At 29.8% G+C, this 17,286-nt stretch overlaps 1 long non-coding RNA gene across 1 annotated transcript in view; it reads left to right on the top strand.

The window, feature by feature from the left end:
* LOC142324579 (uncharacterized) overlaps positions 1-17,286 on the top strand; it is a 226,634-nt gene that overhangs the window by 183,525 nt on the left and 25,823 nt on the right. The gene's annotated exons all lie outside the window — the stretch shown is intronic.

Below are 17,286 nucleotides of genomic sequence, written 5' to 3'. Positions count from 1 at the left end.
GAATATTAATAAAAATACAATTATAATAATTGAGATCTCTTGTAGGAACATAGATCATATTTAAAAAAAAAAAAAAAAATTTAATGAGAAACACGGTAGAATTTTCTAAGTTAATGAATAAAGGTTAGAAAATAATGTTGAATCTAAACAAGAAGCTGTGGCAAAAGGATTTACAATAATGAAAAAATTATTCCATTTCTTAATTACTATAAAGCCAGCCTAAAGCGGAAGAATAACAGGACAGTAATATAAAAAGCAAGTCTTATAACATTTTAAGGTATAAAAATATTGAAAGAAAACTTTTGAGTATTAAGATTTATTAAGAATAATATAAATATGATCGTGTTGTGTTTTTAAATGTATTTTTATATTACCTTCCTTAAATATATATATATATATATATATATATATATATATATAAATGAATATAAAGATGTACTAAATGAGAAATAAATTCATTTAATTTTGCATTACACGAAAATATTTTAAGCGGTCTTAACATTAAATTTTAAAAAATTTGATTTTTAGAAATCGCGGACATATCGAAAACAAGCAAACTCTTCAAGTTTACTTCCGTTTTAGCGTCGACTTCAAAAAGTTGAAATTTAAAGATGAACTGAAAGAGTAAAATAAGCTTAACTTTAAAGCGATTTTTTTTTTTTTTTGTAAGTATATCAATATGCAATTACTACTTAATGTTTCTATGATTTTATTTTTTATTTAAAATATAGATAAATTAAAATAAAAACAATGAAAAAGGAAAACTCACTTTTTCCAGTGCTTCTTAAATTACATTCCAAGAACTCTTACATTTCCAAGTAATTTTCTTAAATTGTTTCTTGATAATAATTGTGATGTAACTATGTCATCAGGCTATAGCAATATTATTTTGCTATAACTATCCAATATTATGAATGGTGACAAAAAAAAAAATATTATCGAAATCGTCTATGAAAAGGATGTAACTTTTGTGTTAAACATTTTTTTTTTGTGTTGCCTTCTAATACAGTTACCTAGATTACAACATGATCACTAGATACATACACTAGTTATAAATTAAGATCGTTTCATTTATTGAAAAGTAAGGGTGGAATATGTGCAAAAAATATATAAACGGGTCAAATTGCAAATCACCTGCCTTTAAATTAAATCGATTGTACATAAATAATAATTTTTATGTATGAAATGAAATATAAAAAAAATTCTTTTTGTAAAATTGTATTGTATATTATTGCATTTTTTTAATTACAATTTTTTTTTAAATTTCATATTGTAATAGTAATCGTTTTACTTTTAAATTACGAAAAGTTGTATCAATAAATATGTTACATTATTAAATATTCTCATAATTTTATACGTGAAATAATGAGTAAGTTTGGTTGAGAATATATGTTCAGAAGGTGTTTTGAGGATGGATACGGAACGTGACTGCCTGGCAACGTGGGAGATCAGTGGTTCCATTGGCGTTTATAATAAACTCCATCCTATATATAGGAAAGCAGTTGCTTGGGATGTGGTGGGATATCTCCTCTTAATAATGTTTGCTATTGAACACACGACATAATGGAACGTGTGATGTCACAGTAGTCTACAAAATAAATATGTACATCGGCCTACATGTATATATCCAAAATAATGTTCTTCATAAAAAAAAAAATGGTATATAAGCTTTATGAATTCTCTACAGTTTTTTTTTTTTTTTACTATGAAGTACAATTTTATTTAAAAAGGTGTTAATCCGCAAAATTAGTTATAAATAAACAGTTTTATTTGCAAAAAATAAATCATGTAATAATTTTTTTATTATTAAGGCGTCAAAGAGATATTTTTTTAATGAATTTGTAACTGAAAAAAATAGGATTTTATGAACGGTAATACATATAAAAATAAGCAAACGCTGAAATAATTGGATAAATATAGTTTATATCCAAAAAAAGTAATTTTGGAAAGCAGTTTGAAAATTTTAAATTTAAAAAGAATTGATTGAGAATACATAACTTTAAAAATCCATTAACGGGACATTTTTAACTCATTTCTTAAAATCCTTATCTAAAATCTGATTGCAATCGCGAAAAATTTCGGTTTTCAGATTTCAATGGAAATATCCATTTTGATCATCCCTGAATCCATTTTGACTAGTTTCGGCGTGATATCTGTACGTACGTACGTATGAATCTCGCATAATCAAAAACGATTAGCCGTAGGATGTTGAAATTTTGGATTTAGGACTATTGGAACATCTAGTTGTGCACCTCCCCTTTTGGTTGCCAACTACTGATTCAAAAGTGTCCAAAAAAGCCCAAAATCCAAAAAATCTGAATTTTAGACTTTTTCTTAACTGCAGATAAGCCCTCCTTGAGAGCTTTTCAACGATATATATCATAAGTGGTACTTATATTTATTGGTTCCAGAGTTATAGCCAAATAAAATTTTAATTAATGGAATATTTGTATCTTACATCGGTTCAAACCAGATTTCACCTCCATTTTTTTTAAAGTTTTTTTTTTTTTAACCTAAATATTTTGATTTATTAATAATTATTAACCTCTGATTGTAAAAAGAAAATTACAATAAATAATAATTCATTCAATAATGACAAAAAAAAAATGAAAAAAATCAGAAGTTATTAGTGAAATAAATCTTTATGTAATTTTAAAAATGTGTAATAATACATAAGTATTAAGTGAACATACATTTTCACACAGATATTGTCTAAGATAATTCAGATTTATTTCCAATAATAAAGTGGTCTATCTAATGATAAATCATCACCTGAAAACAAGTAAATGAAAGAGAATGGTTGTAGAAAATTTTAAATTAAGAAAATGTTATGTAGGTTACGTTAGAGTTGTTGGATATTTTGACCTGTCCAAATCTTTTAGATGCAAGGCAGCAACTCCTAATTTTCATTTTTTTTCTTTATTAACGAGACAATTAAATGAGATTTTATTCAATAGGAGATTTATGTTAAACATGTTTTAGCTACGCTTTCTAAATTCATAAATGGGTAAATTAATCTTAACCACACTTCTATGATTGGATGGTAGTGGTTTATCACTCCTCCATGGGATAAATTGTAAATCTATGTTAAAATAAGGTTTTTTGTACAGTAAATATTTATAAAAATTAAATTTTCTTCCTTTACCATTTTAGATTATTTCCCTATTCTGGGAATTGTTGGATGCGCTATATATTATATGAACATTACAACGTATATGTAATAATATAGATATTGGTTTATAATTAGAACTGTTAAACTTTGAATTTAAAGAGAGTAAATCTTGAAAATATTAATTTAGTCAATTAAAATTTGTACTTTAAAATAGATTTAAATATTAAATACTGAATGTTAGACCATATTAAATTGATTTATTAATTTATTCAAATTAATTAGTTTTACTTTATTAAAAACTCCGTTTCGGCACCCCAGAAGGCGGAGGTAGATTTCACCGATGCAAAGTAGGGAATAAAAAAATTTCCATCTTAAAGTTAAGAAAAACTTCAAATTTATGCAATACGACAATGGTTGCATGTGAAAAAAATTTTCACATATTTAGCATGCGACAAGCCCCATCTTACAATTCCAGCAACATTTTGGTCATCCCTTGCCGTAAGGTTGGTCATGTCAAAAATTATTTTAGGTAATGTTTAGAGGACTAAAGACCACTTTAAACCGATTCGATACTGTGCCTATAAACTATAATCGAATTCGATACGTAATACGAAAGAAAGTTATAGCGATATTTTGTTTTTGGTTTTGGTCATCCTTGCAGTAGAAAAAATTGTTTCAGAAAAAAGTTTTAGTGAATGTTTAGAAGACTAACGAGCACTTTAAATCATTCAATACTGTGCTTATTAAGGAAGGTATATTTTTTTTTCTTCAAAACCCAATTTTTTTCCACCCCCTGGGCCAATTCTTGATGATAACAAAAAAATTTATCTAGGTAAGTTTTAGGCCTTTAGCCAATAAATAGTAGGAATTTCAAAGGAATTCGATATTTTACTTAATAAGAAACGTATAGTGATATTTTGTTTTTTTCGATAAAGCCTTCCCATTTACACCCCATGATCCAATTTTGACCGTCAACAAACGCGACCTAGATTTTGGGTTGAGTCATTTTTAGGGAACAATTTGAAAGTGACAGGCGCATAATTACGGCAGATATCGTGTCCATAATAAAGTGAAATATATATAAACTTTTGAGCTGGCGATAGTTTTTGGGTCTGGGGGATGTGAAACATGAAAACACGTCGAAATTTTCAAGAAATTAAATCATAATACGCATTACAATAGGTAGTTTTCTTATGAAATCTACCTTCTTTTTTCCTGTTTAGCCTGCGGGAATTACCGTTCAGGTATTACTTCAGAGGATGAATGAGGATAATATGTGTAAATGAAGTGTAGTCTTGTACAGTCTCAGTTCGACTATTCCTGAGATGTGTGGTTAATTGAAACCCAACCACCAAAGAAAACCGGTATTCACGATCTAGTATTTAAATCCGAATAAAAATAACTGACTTTACTAGGACTTGTACTCTGGAACTTTCGACTTCCAGATCAGCTGATTTGCGAAGAAGCGTTCACCACTCGACCAACCCGGTGGGTTTTATGAAATTACCTTTTTTTTCCCTTTTTTTTTAACCTCCGGGACTACCGTTCAGGTATTGCTTCAGTGTGAGATGGATGACAGTTTTTGTAGCGTGTGAAAAATGCCATGCCTGACCGGGATTCGATCCCGGGACCTCCGGATGAAACACCAAGACTTATGAAATCTACCTAAATGTTTAAAGTTTACTTTCCTTCTAAAAAAAAAAAAATGTGTGATTTATTTAAAAACGTTTTCGTTGCTCTGTCTCTGAACTCTCAACCAGTACTATTTTCTTGTTTTTCAATAGAATCTTTGATGTATTTTGAAGGAAATTAATGTTTACATTAGAAAAAGTGAACTTTTTCTCTAAGTCAATGTCTTTCCTTGTGAATATATAGATAGCATATAGACCAAAACAGGTTAGAGAACGTATTAATTTTTTTTTATTTATTTGGAATGACGTAGAGGTTAAATCCTTTTCCTTTTTTTCGAATTTAACAGACCAGTGATTTACCATACCGGTTAATTAAAGAGTTTATTTTTAACGACTATTGTTAATCAGTTTTAATTTCCTGGTCTCTATTTAGTTACATTTTAATTAGTAACAGATTACTGCTTCGAAAAACTAGCACGTATATAAGCTATAAGAACTATAAGAGCTATAAGAACACGAACTAAGGATACAATTCTCTTTGTATACCGAAAAATAAAGTGCATGAGATATACAGATTTTTAGATTATATTTCAATTCACTCACTCAGTTAGTTTTTATTTAATAAACCTTCATTCTGTGTAATTTAGTTTTATTTTAGATCAAGACTAACTTCTAGCCCCCAAGGGGAAGTAGTAGGGGAATTTCATCGCAGGAAACAACTTCGGTCGTACCCCATCTACCCCTGTCAAATCTAATTTACCGGCTGTATAGTACTGTCTTTCGTTCTTGGCACTTATTTTTTCTATTACGTAGGGTTGTCATAGATAAAGGCCTCCGGCCGGTAACAAGATACATATCTGAAATTGATTAAAGTAAAAATATGCAGAGCAGAAATTTATCCAGTAGGGGCGTTAACGTATGGTAATTGAATTCTAAAAAAACTGATGGACATCACATAACTTCCTTGTACGCCTATTAAATTGCATATACACATTTTTTGCTGCACTTCATTTAAACTTATTTCATTTGAAAGTGAGATATATTTCTCCAATTCTTTAATAAAGTGGACATTTATACAATTACTGAAGTTTTAGTTTTTATTAACATCAAATATTTATGCAATTATTAATACAACAATCTTACATGAAATAATAGGATCGAGTAAAAGTCGTTTTATTATTTGTAGGCTATTACTAGATCAGAAAATGTTAAAATCAAAGAAAGAATAAAAAGCAAGAAAATTTTGTAAACAAACAAAGAATAAAAACATTAAGAGAAGATGATAAATATAAAGAGGAAGAAAACGTTAAGGCCAAGGAAAGAATAAAAAGAGTAAGAGAGATTAATGAATATAAAGGAGAGAAAATTTAAAAACAAGAACACGTGTACACAAATTAAGATCAGAAGAATTATATCAAGCCAATGAGCAATTAAATAATTGGCCAAAAAAAAAAAACGATATGATGATCAACTCCGACTTAGGGAGAATATTGTCTGACAGTATCGCAGGAGTAATGAACTAAAATATATAAATCTTTTGCACTTTAAAGTTCAGGCATGTATGCCTCAGTGTATATGTTTTTCTTGGAAGGGTCTATTTTTCTGTCACTCTGTAGTTAACTGTAATGTATATAAAATTAAACAAAAATTCCAGAATAATTAAACAGAAATTAAACTAGAAAATCCAGAAATAATACGATTCTAAATTATAATTTTTAATTAATATTAATCAATCAGATGTTTCACCAAATCTATTACATATACACGTATGTCCTCCTCTATGAATCATGAGACCTTGCCGTTGGTGAGGGGTCTTGAGTGCTCAGGGATACGGAGTAGCTGGACCGAAGGTGCAACCATATCGGAGAGGTATCTGTTGAGAGTCAGACTAAGGAATGATTCCTGAAAGAGGGCAGCAGCTCTTTCAGTAGTTGTTAGGGGCGTAAGTCACAATGACTTAAACGGCCATATCAACATCACTCAGTCCTCTGAGTACTGCGCAGCTGAAAGCAATGGAAAACTACAGCTGTTTTTTTTTCCAAGAAAATGTGGCTCTGCATTTTCAAAAGCAATAATGGAGGCGCCTTCCTTGGTAAAATATTCCGGAGGTAAAATAGTCCCCCGTTCGGATCTCCGGGTGGGGACTACTAAGGAAGGGGTCACCAGAAAATTAAAAAATAACATTCTACGAGTCGGAGCGTGGAATGTTAGAAGCTTAAAAAAGGTTGGTAGGCTAGAGAATTTAAAAAGGGAAATGGATAGGGTAAACGTGGATATAGTAGGAATTAGTGAGGTTCGGTGGGAAGAGGAAGGCGACTTTTGGTCGGGTGAATTTAGAGTAATTAACTCAGCGTCAAATAATGGGCAGGCAGGAGTAGGTTTCGTGATGAACAAGAAAATAGGGAGGAGAGTGGAGTATTTCAAGACGCATAGCGATAGAGTCATTGTAATAAGGATAAATTCAAAACCTAAACCGACAACGATTGTTAACGTCTATATGCCTACAAGCACCCATGATGATGATGAGGTAGAATGTGTATACGAAGAGATTGATGAAGCAATTAAACACGTAAAAGGAGATGAAAATTTAATAATAGTTGGAGATTGGAATGCAAGCATTGGAAAAGGCAAGGAAGGAAATATAGTGGGTGAATACGGGCTGGGCAAAAGGAATGAAAGAGGGGACCGACTTATAGAGTTTTGCTCGAAGTATAATTTAGTAATTGCCAACACCCAATTTAAAAATCATAATAGAAGAATATACACTTGGAAAAAGCCAGGCGATACTGCAAGGTATCAGATAGATTATATCATGGTTAAGCAAAGATTTAGAAATCAACTCGTGGACTGCAAAACTTACCCTGGAGCAGACATTGATAGCGACCATAATTTGGTGATAATACCATGATATATATTGTTCATAGCAGTATATATATATATATATATATATACCTATGGTTATGATTATTTATATTTGTAATAGACGAGGACTGTTACAACAGTCCTTAATCCAAAATTTCAACATCCTTTGGCTAATCTTTTTTGAGTTATGCTAGATACATATCTCGTATACGTACAGACGTCACGCCGAAACTAGTCAAAATGGATTCGGGGATGGTCAAAATGGATATTTCCGTTTGAAATCTGAAAACTGTAATTTTTCGCGATCACAATGTTTCCTCTAATTCGTACAAGAAAGAAAAATTAAAATGCAAAAATAAATCTGCTACAATGAGAATTTTAATTAAATTCAGATCTATATTAAATGCATTTGCATGACAAAATAAATTAAGATATTAAATATCAATAATAATTATAGACGCCCAACAACTTAACTTGGTTTCTTCAATCTTTTAATTTCTTCCTGAAAATAGATTACTGAAATTATTCATTCAATAAGAAATTAGTAATCTGAAGAATGAATTGATATAACTTAATAAATTTCTTTGATAACATTTTTCCTGTTTTCCTCTTATTTTCCTCTTATATACAGAGTTATCATAAAAGAATGGTGCGGTTTCAGTAAATCATAGGAAGATTATAGGCAAATTTCTAGGTGTTATATTGGTATCCCTAAAAGCCTCCAACCCAAAAGTTTGTTTATCAGCAGTTGTAACCACAACGTCAGTTCTTGTATTGTTGTTGCGGTGAGTTTAGTGAGTTACTATGTTCTCGGATAAAGACAAAGCAAAGTGTGTTTTATTGATATCTGAATTAAAATCCGTAATTTTAGTTCAACGTGCGTTTTGACGTGAATTCGGAAGAGATCCAGCACACAAATATAACATAACACGTTGGTTCAAACAATTCGAAGAAACTGGATCGGTTAAGAAACAGAAATCAACCGGCAGACCAAGTGTACCAGACGAAACGGTTGAACTAATTAGGCAATCGGCAATTAGAAGTCCTGGGAAGTCCATCTCCCGTCGAAACCTCGAATTAGGTATTCCAAAATCAACAGTTCACAAAGTTTTACATAAAAAACTGAAATTACACGCTTATAAAATCCAGGTACTGCAGGAATTGAAACCCGTTGATGGTGTAAAACGTTACAATTTCGCTGTTGAAATGTTGGACAGAATAAGTGAAAACGAATCATTTTTAGATGATATAATTTTTACAGACGAAGCTACATTCCATGTGAATGGATGCGTTAACAGACACAATTCACGAATATGGGGCTTTGAAAACCCACACGCAATTATTGAGAAACAACGCGATTCGCCTAATGTTAATGTTTGGGGTGGTGTGATGAAAAATCGTGTAAAAGGGCCTTTCTTCTTTGCTGAAAAAACAATTAATGGAGTTGTATATCTTGACATGTTAACCAATTATTGCTTTCCTCAGCCGGACGAACTCGAAAACATTCATCGACTTCATTTCCAACAAGATGGTACTCCCCCGCACTTCAATGCATTGGTCACGGACGCTTTGAACGCAAACTTTGGAGATCGATGGATAGGCCGGCAAGGACTCATACTTTCGCCTCCAAGGAAACCAGACCTGACACCTTGCGACTTTTTCTTGTGGGGGTACATCAAAAGCGTTGTTTATACACAAAAAATTCGCGACCTAAACCACTTAAAAAACAGGATTAATGAAGCAATGACAACCATTAACGAACAAATGTTAACCAATGTTTGGAGAGAAGTTGAGTATCGTTTGGACATTTGTCGAGCGACTAAGGGCGCACATATTGAAATTTATTAATTATGAAAAAAAAATGTTTGAGACGACAAATTTGAAAAATAAACAACATAAACTGTAAGTAATTCTGTTTTAATTTAAACCATGTTCAAAACCGCACCATTCTTTTATGATAACCCTGTATTTTACCCTAAAATTTCTATTCTACTTGGCGCGTCAATAATGATTAGTTTTACGATAAATGAAAATAATCATCTTTTTTTCTAATTTTTATTCGAAATGAATTTATTAACATCCTTTTTTTATACATTATTGAAGAGAAATTTCTTAACGCAGACTTCGGAATGGACAGCAGTCAACTGTGAAAAAACAAGCGTCACGCACTAGCATTCCCCCACTATGCCTACCGCGTGTGATGCAATATAGTTGACCATATAGTATAAAAAACACGTACTCCACCTTATAATAATGACTAAACTTCAATGTTACGTTTAAATTTTTCTATCTTTTTTGTAAATAAATATTTTTTAAAGAACGTGGAAAAAGGACGGCTAATGATCAGCCGCGAAAATTGTGCAAGGTTTATGTTACATTAAACATGATTTTGTTTTATAATTTTGCCAATTGTAATTAAATAACGTTCAGAATTTAGCGTACTAACAACACACACTTTCGCTACGAAAGCTTCAAATCCTGAACAATTATAGATGTTTCTTGATTTGTTATTTTTAACACAATGTTCTCCTTCTTAATCCCCAAAACACAAATATAATTTTAGATAAATTGTTCTTATCAAGAAGTATAAATCAGTCAAACGAATGAATCGTTCGTGCGCTGCGCGCAGCCGCTTTTATTATAGCTGCTATTTGCTAATAGCAAATAGCAGCTATAATAGAAATGTGAGCACATACAACAACCGCACGATACACCACCATTAGCAAATAGCAGCTATAATAAAAATGTGAGCACATACAACAAACAAACTCACACACCATCCCATATTTTTTACTTCCTTGTACGAAGTAAAGGAAGTATTGCAATCGCAAAAAATTTCGATTTTCAGATTTCAGCGGTAATCCATTTTGACCGTCACTGAATTTATTTAGACTAGTTTGGTGTGACGACTGTACGTATTAAGGACTGTTGTAAAATCTAGTTGTGCACCTCCCCTTTTGATTGAATCGACTAAACCAAAGTGTCCAATAAACCCAAAATTCTAAAACGTTTGGATTTTGGGCTTTTTCGTAACTGCAATAATACCATTGAGAGGTTTTCAACGATATATCATAAGTGATACTTAATTTCATTGATTCCAGTGTTATAACTAAATAAAATTAAAATTAATAAAATATTTGTATCTTACAAGGTAAGGCACATTGGTTCGTATTAGACTTCACTACTATTTTTAACCTTTATTTTAACTTTTTTTTTAATATAAATATATTGGTTTATTAAAAATATTGAACCCATGATTGTAAAAAAAAAATTACAATAATTAACAATTCAATAATATAATGAAAAAAATCAGAAGTTATTAATGAAATAAAATTATATGTACTAAAAATGTGTTTATGTAATTTAATAAGCATTAGTACATAAGTGTATATGTAATAGATTTGGTGAAACATCTGATTATTTAATATTAATTGAAAATTATAGTTTAGAATCGTATTATTTCTGGATTTTCTAGTTTAATTTTATCTACATTACAGTTAACTTCAGAGTGACAGAAAAATAGACCCTCACAAGAACAACATATACAGTGAGGTCATACATGTCCGATCTTTAATAAATTGCTTATCTTTTATAGTTCATAATATCTTTTAATTCATTATTCCTGTGTTATTGTTGGACAATATTATCCCTAAGTGGTAGTCGATTGTAATTTCGTTTATTTGTTTTTTGTGGTCAGTCATTAATCGCTCTTTGATTTGCTATAATTCTTCTGATCTTAATTTGTGTACACGTTCTCTAGTTTTTACATTTTCTCTCTTCGTATTCTCTTTTAATCTTTTTATTCTTTCCTTGTTCTTAACGTTTTCTTCCTCTTTATATTTGTCTTTTTTTAAATCTTTTTGTTCTTTCTTTGGTTTTAACATTTTCTGCCACTTTATATTTATCATCTCTTATTTTTTTTTATTCTTCCTTATTCTTAACATTTTTTCCTTTTCATATTCATCTTCTTGTCATTTTTTGAGTTATATTTCTTCATGTTATCTTTCTTCTTCCTGTATTATTGTTTCTTTTTCGCTTTTTATTGTTTACCAAATAATCCAATAATAGAAACTGAAAATTTTACCGTTAGGTAGAAATTAACATTTGCAACCAGTATACAGGAGTTCACCAAACGGAATCGTTTGATTGTTTATACGAAACACCAGAATTCTGAAATTTTATAATCAGCAACTTACGAAGATACGAATAATAACTGGTTTAGTAATACGAGTAATTAAGGGAGTTTTACTCTATCCTAATATTTCATTTAAGATTGTTGAATTAACAATTTTTAAAATTTTTTAATATTTTAGCAATTGTATGACTATTCAGTTTATTAAAGAGTTGGAGAATCGTATCTTTCTTACTTTCAAATGAAATAAGTGTAAATGTACTGCAGAAAAAAATGTTTGTAACTTAATATGCTTACAAGGAAGTTATACGGTGTCCACAATAGATTTTTTATGGACAGTGATGATTTCATTGTTAATTCATATTTCTTATTAATAAAACATTTTGTCATTTGTGTATAACGTATATACGTTATTTTATACATTAATAATTTATATAATATTGCGTAAGAAGCTTCGCTTCTGTTGTGTGTCCACGCATCGACGCACTCGTTTAAATTTTGTTTAAATTTTAATACTAGTTTTGGGATGTTCTTTTCCTAGACTTCTTTTGTCAACATTCTCATTATAGCCTCTTCGTAAAATACCTCTACGGTTATTCAATTTTTTTTTTTGTTATTGATTATCAGCTCTTGAATTTATTAATTAAAATACTATTAACTTTTGTAATTCAAATTTTTTATCGTTCTTAACGGTTTTTTGTTCCTTAAAATTTATACTTGTTACCAATGCCTCATATATAGAAGATCTTTGAGCCATTTAGCAGAATTTAAAGTGTATCCAATTTCGAGATATTAATTAAAATACAGTGTCAAGGCACGTATGTACGTGTATAACATCTGGAAATTTGTATTACGTTTTCTATTTTTTGTACTAAGGGGGTTTTAAAAGTAAAAATTTCAAAAATTCCTATTAAACGTTTGATCAGTCGCTTGTATTTGCAGCTATACTGCTGCTGCAGCAATCGACATACAGCCAGAAAATAAAAATGAGAGGAATAAAATTGAACCATTATAACCTTTTTCTATAAATGTGAGTTTATTTACAGTTTTCATTAAATTTTTTTTAATAATTAAAATTCGAAAAATAATTTTTTGTTTTATTTAAAAATGCTAACATAAAAAAATGTATTTTTTTTATTCTCAAATTTAATTACGAATTTATTCTACATATCAGTTATATTTAACGAATTTTTATTTATACAGATCACTTTTTAATATAAAGTAACTTCTTATTAAAGTATCTAAAAATGATTAAAACTATACAGGTTACCATGGGATACGCTTTCCCCTCCGATTACTTGCGCATATTAATAATTTTGAACTCTTTTTATGTCTCGGTTCTCTTTAGCTATATCTCCTATACCCTAAAAAAGGGTCAGAAAAAATATTGGTTGGACATGTTTTCATCAATGAAAAATGCAGTCGATTAAACAAGAACACCCTTTCACCATTCATGCGATACACCCTGAACGATAAAAAATGACCCTCATAAGCAAACGTGGAAAAATTTTGTTTTAATATCTACCTTTTCTAACAAAATATAATATCGCATTGCGGTGACATTGATTGCTTATTTACTGATTTCGGTGGGTATTTAAATGAAAAGCACAACCTATGTTAAAATAAAATAAAGAACCTTTTTTGTTATATTTTATACGGTTATCGATTTTATTTATTTATTCTTTTATATTTGATATTAGGTGTACAATATCTAACAAATATTTCCTTGCTTAAGTTTAAATATTTTTATTTTCGTACTGAATTGTTTCAAACCAGCAAAAAATGATCCTGTTTACTTTGGTGGTGATATAACGTAATTTAAATATTGAAAATAAATACTTGGGATAAATAAACAATATTCGAGATAAAAATTTATTTTTACTTTTAACAGAATTATCCAGCTTTGGATACCTTCTCCATAACCAGCTCGTTCATATTGGAGCATGTTATCAATATATGATCGAAATTAGTTTTAAACTCTACGTCCTAGCAGTAACGTCATAATTTCCTTAAGAGCAGCTCATTATCCATTTTATTGAAGACGTATTAAAAAGAAATAAAAATATGTGGCCTTCAAATACCTATTAAGGGTTAATATGTTTGAAATTAATCAATTAATTATGGACAGATGTCATTGAATTATGTAGTAGAAGCCGAAATTGACTTGGAGGTACATTTATCCAAATAATTCCAAAAGATATTCTACTAATTTCTGCAACTACTTAAAAATTAACACAATAACGAAATAGTTTCCACAAAAGGTGTTTTTATATAAAAACCTCACTGTAACCGTTTTAAAAGACCAAGGAGAAATTCCACATTGGAAAAATTGATTACATAGAACAATAAATACTGATTGTACAAAAGAGCGAAAAAAATAGAAAAATACTCTATACTAGCACATGATAAGTCATCAGGACTAGATAAAATCTTAAATTTTACTATTTTTACAGCTTTAAAGCTTTATATTTATAAAGGAATAATTTTGATTGTTTTTATAAATTTCAAATTCATCGCAGAAATTAGATAGCCTTTCAATATTAATCTCACAAAAACTTTGTAAACTTATAAATTTTTTATTAAACCCATCAAATCACTTTTTTAAACAGCTGATTTTCGAATTCGATGGTTCTGTTGCTCAAATCCAAAGTTAGTTATTTTTATACGGATTTGAATACAGTGGATACCGGTGCACTTTGGTAGTTAAGGTTTTTTAATTAATCACACGTCTCAGGAATGATCGGTCTGAATTTGTATAAGACCACACATCATTTACATATGATACATATTATCTTCATCTCAATGGGGCATTTGGAGGGCTTATTGTTTACTAGTTTAACAGATTTCAACGTATACATTAGGAATAAAAACCCAATCTGCATTTCATTGAAAAATTCCCTCTACCCTCTATCCCTCTTACCACAATAAGGTAAGACACTGCTGAATTTTTCTATTGCAAGCTCTATGTTTATTACACACAAAATTGCTATTAGTTTTTTGTTTGAAAATATTTCCAAATTAAGCGTAAAAAGTTTCTTTATAAAAAAATTTAATTTGCGAATTATATCTTTCGTTTTACATTTCAGTGATTCCGAATCCTCTCAAGAAGATCCCTTCTAAAGATTACATAAATTTTTCAACTCCGATCTTACCCATTTGATTTTGCTATAATTATGCTTCTAATTAATTTTTCTCATTTGGGAATGTCAAATTAAAGAAAGAAATGCATAAAAAAGTGAAAAAAGAGATAGCAAATAAATTGGTGATCAATGGTACAATTGTAAATAAGGCACAAAAATTTCTCTTCAGTTTTAACATTGTATAACCATTTCAAAATAAATTTATCAGCTGCATAAGATTGTCAGATAATCTAAGACGATGAACCAATACATCATTGCATCCAATATTGTCTTGATTAAACAGTTATCTATAATAGAAACAGAATTTTGATAAATACTTGTGTAATGCTTGATTATAAATTGAAATTCTTATAAATGTATAACAGGTAATAAGTTACTTCTCAAAATAGACTCAACTGCCATTTCCCTTAAAATCGCCTACGGCTTAAGTTATTTTGCAGGACATCGGATAAAAAACCATCAAGTTTATCCAGAAAACAAGATGAGATTACCACTTTCGGGAAGGTGAAATAAACAGAACAGTTGCATAAATATAATTATTATTAGAGCTTTTGCCTAAAGCCCAAAAGCTGCCGCATCAATTTTTCAAGTTGAAATATCTTTATGAATATATATATCACTACTCCTCCACTTCTCATGAAGGATCTTCTTGAAAAAGTCAATATAAGGTAGATGTCATTCTTAAGTGTAACAGAATTTTTGACAGTTGTAAAGAAGATAGAGACTATCGTGGGTGTATGAAATCGTTATAAATACTGCTATTTTTTTCCACATTTTATGGAATGAATTTTGTATAAGCAATCTTTAGCTTCTTTTATCCACTTGTTTTAGAGCTTATGTTACCACTTGCATACGTTAAATTATGTGAATCAAAATTTATTATTCAGTATCAGGAATAAAAATTTAGTATTAAGAATTGAAAAATTGCTACTAAATTAACCAGAGGAAAAAATTGATGGCTCAAAAAATGATTAATTAGGACACATTTTCAAAGTTTCAAAATATCTACTGTTTGGAATGACATTTTTGATATATCTAGTTCCTGGAATAACTACTATTGGTTTATTTGTACTTAAAAAAAAAAAATGGTTTTTAACCCTTACAATAATTTTGGAGTCAATATACCAGCCTATCAATACTTTTTCCTTCTTTGACATTTCCAGTTTCACTAAAATATTTTGTTATCTTACATACTTATTCAGAAAAAACAAGTTGATAATTTCAAAAAATGATTAAAATTTGTTACGTAATACACCACTAAAAGCTTAATTTTTTTAATTTTTATGGTTTTTGTAAAGGTCAGGATGTAATAACGAAGGAATCATTTTTAGTTTAACTTTTTTATTAAGAATAGGTGAGCACTTAATTTTTTCGTTTTATAATAAGAACTAGCTGCAGGGCATGCCTTTGGGTGGGTTGTGTCTCGGAGTGGGATTGTTAGGTGTCCAAATTTGATTACCTGTGTAGAAATATTTTTTTTTAATGATGAAAACTGATATAATGAAAGCTGAATAAGAAATTTAACTCTAGAAATTGATACTAACGAATCGGGATTTTCCGCTAGTGATCGGTACATACCGGTGCCTTTTTTATTTGTTATAGTTCATTATATTATGAAGAAAAACAATCATATAAATAAATAAAAAAATATGTAAAAAAATTATTTAAACGCCACTCTTAAATTAAACACACTAGAATGTAAAAAATAATTTTAGGACTATCTCAGAATTGATTTGAAAACAAGCTTTGGTGGTGATATATATATGAATTTATGTGAAAGTGATAGCTTCACATTAAAAATTTAATGTTTTTGCCAATTTTTTCTTATGCGTGACGAATGGCCTAAAAAATGGGGTGCAGACACGCATAAGAAAAAATTGGCAAAAACATCAAAATTTTAATTTGAAGCTATGACTTAGACATAACCATACATATCACCATCAAACCTTGTTGTCAAATCAATTTTAAGATACCGCCCTAATTTTTTTTTTATATTTTAGTACGTTTAATTTAAGTCGTGTTTTTAAAATGTTTTTTACACGTTCTTTATTTTCTACATTTTAGTTAAATATAAGAGTGGTTTTAATAGGTTTTTTGTTTTTTTATTTCCTACTACGTAATCTTCTTAAGTTTATACTTTACAATTGCGCTAGTGCACAAATTTGAGCCTATTTAGCGAAAGATCGGATCGGTACGTTTTACGGTGAGTGTGTGCAATCAAAACAGGGCTAAACGGTTTAATTTCCGGATAACCAAGATCCGATCGGTCAAGAGTGTACCGGATGCGTTAAACAGTTATCGCTCGACCTGCTGATATTTACGTCGTTTGAATCGTAAAAATCGGACGAGTGGTTGCCAAGATATTACGGTGGCACCCCATCGCAACCCGCCTCCAATTTCCGAACGGTG

This window comes from Lycorma delicatula, chromosome 5 (assembly GCF_047948215.1).
Source record: "Lycorma delicatula isolate Av1 chromosome 5, ASM4794821v1, whole genome shotgun sequence".
NCBI classification, from domain to species: domain Eukaryota; kingdom Metazoa; phylum Arthropoda; class Insecta; order Hemiptera; family Fulgoridae; genus Lycorma; species Lycorma delicatula.
Note: the sequence above shows the minus strand (reverse complement) of the source record. Positions and strands in the feature narration are given on the sequence as shown.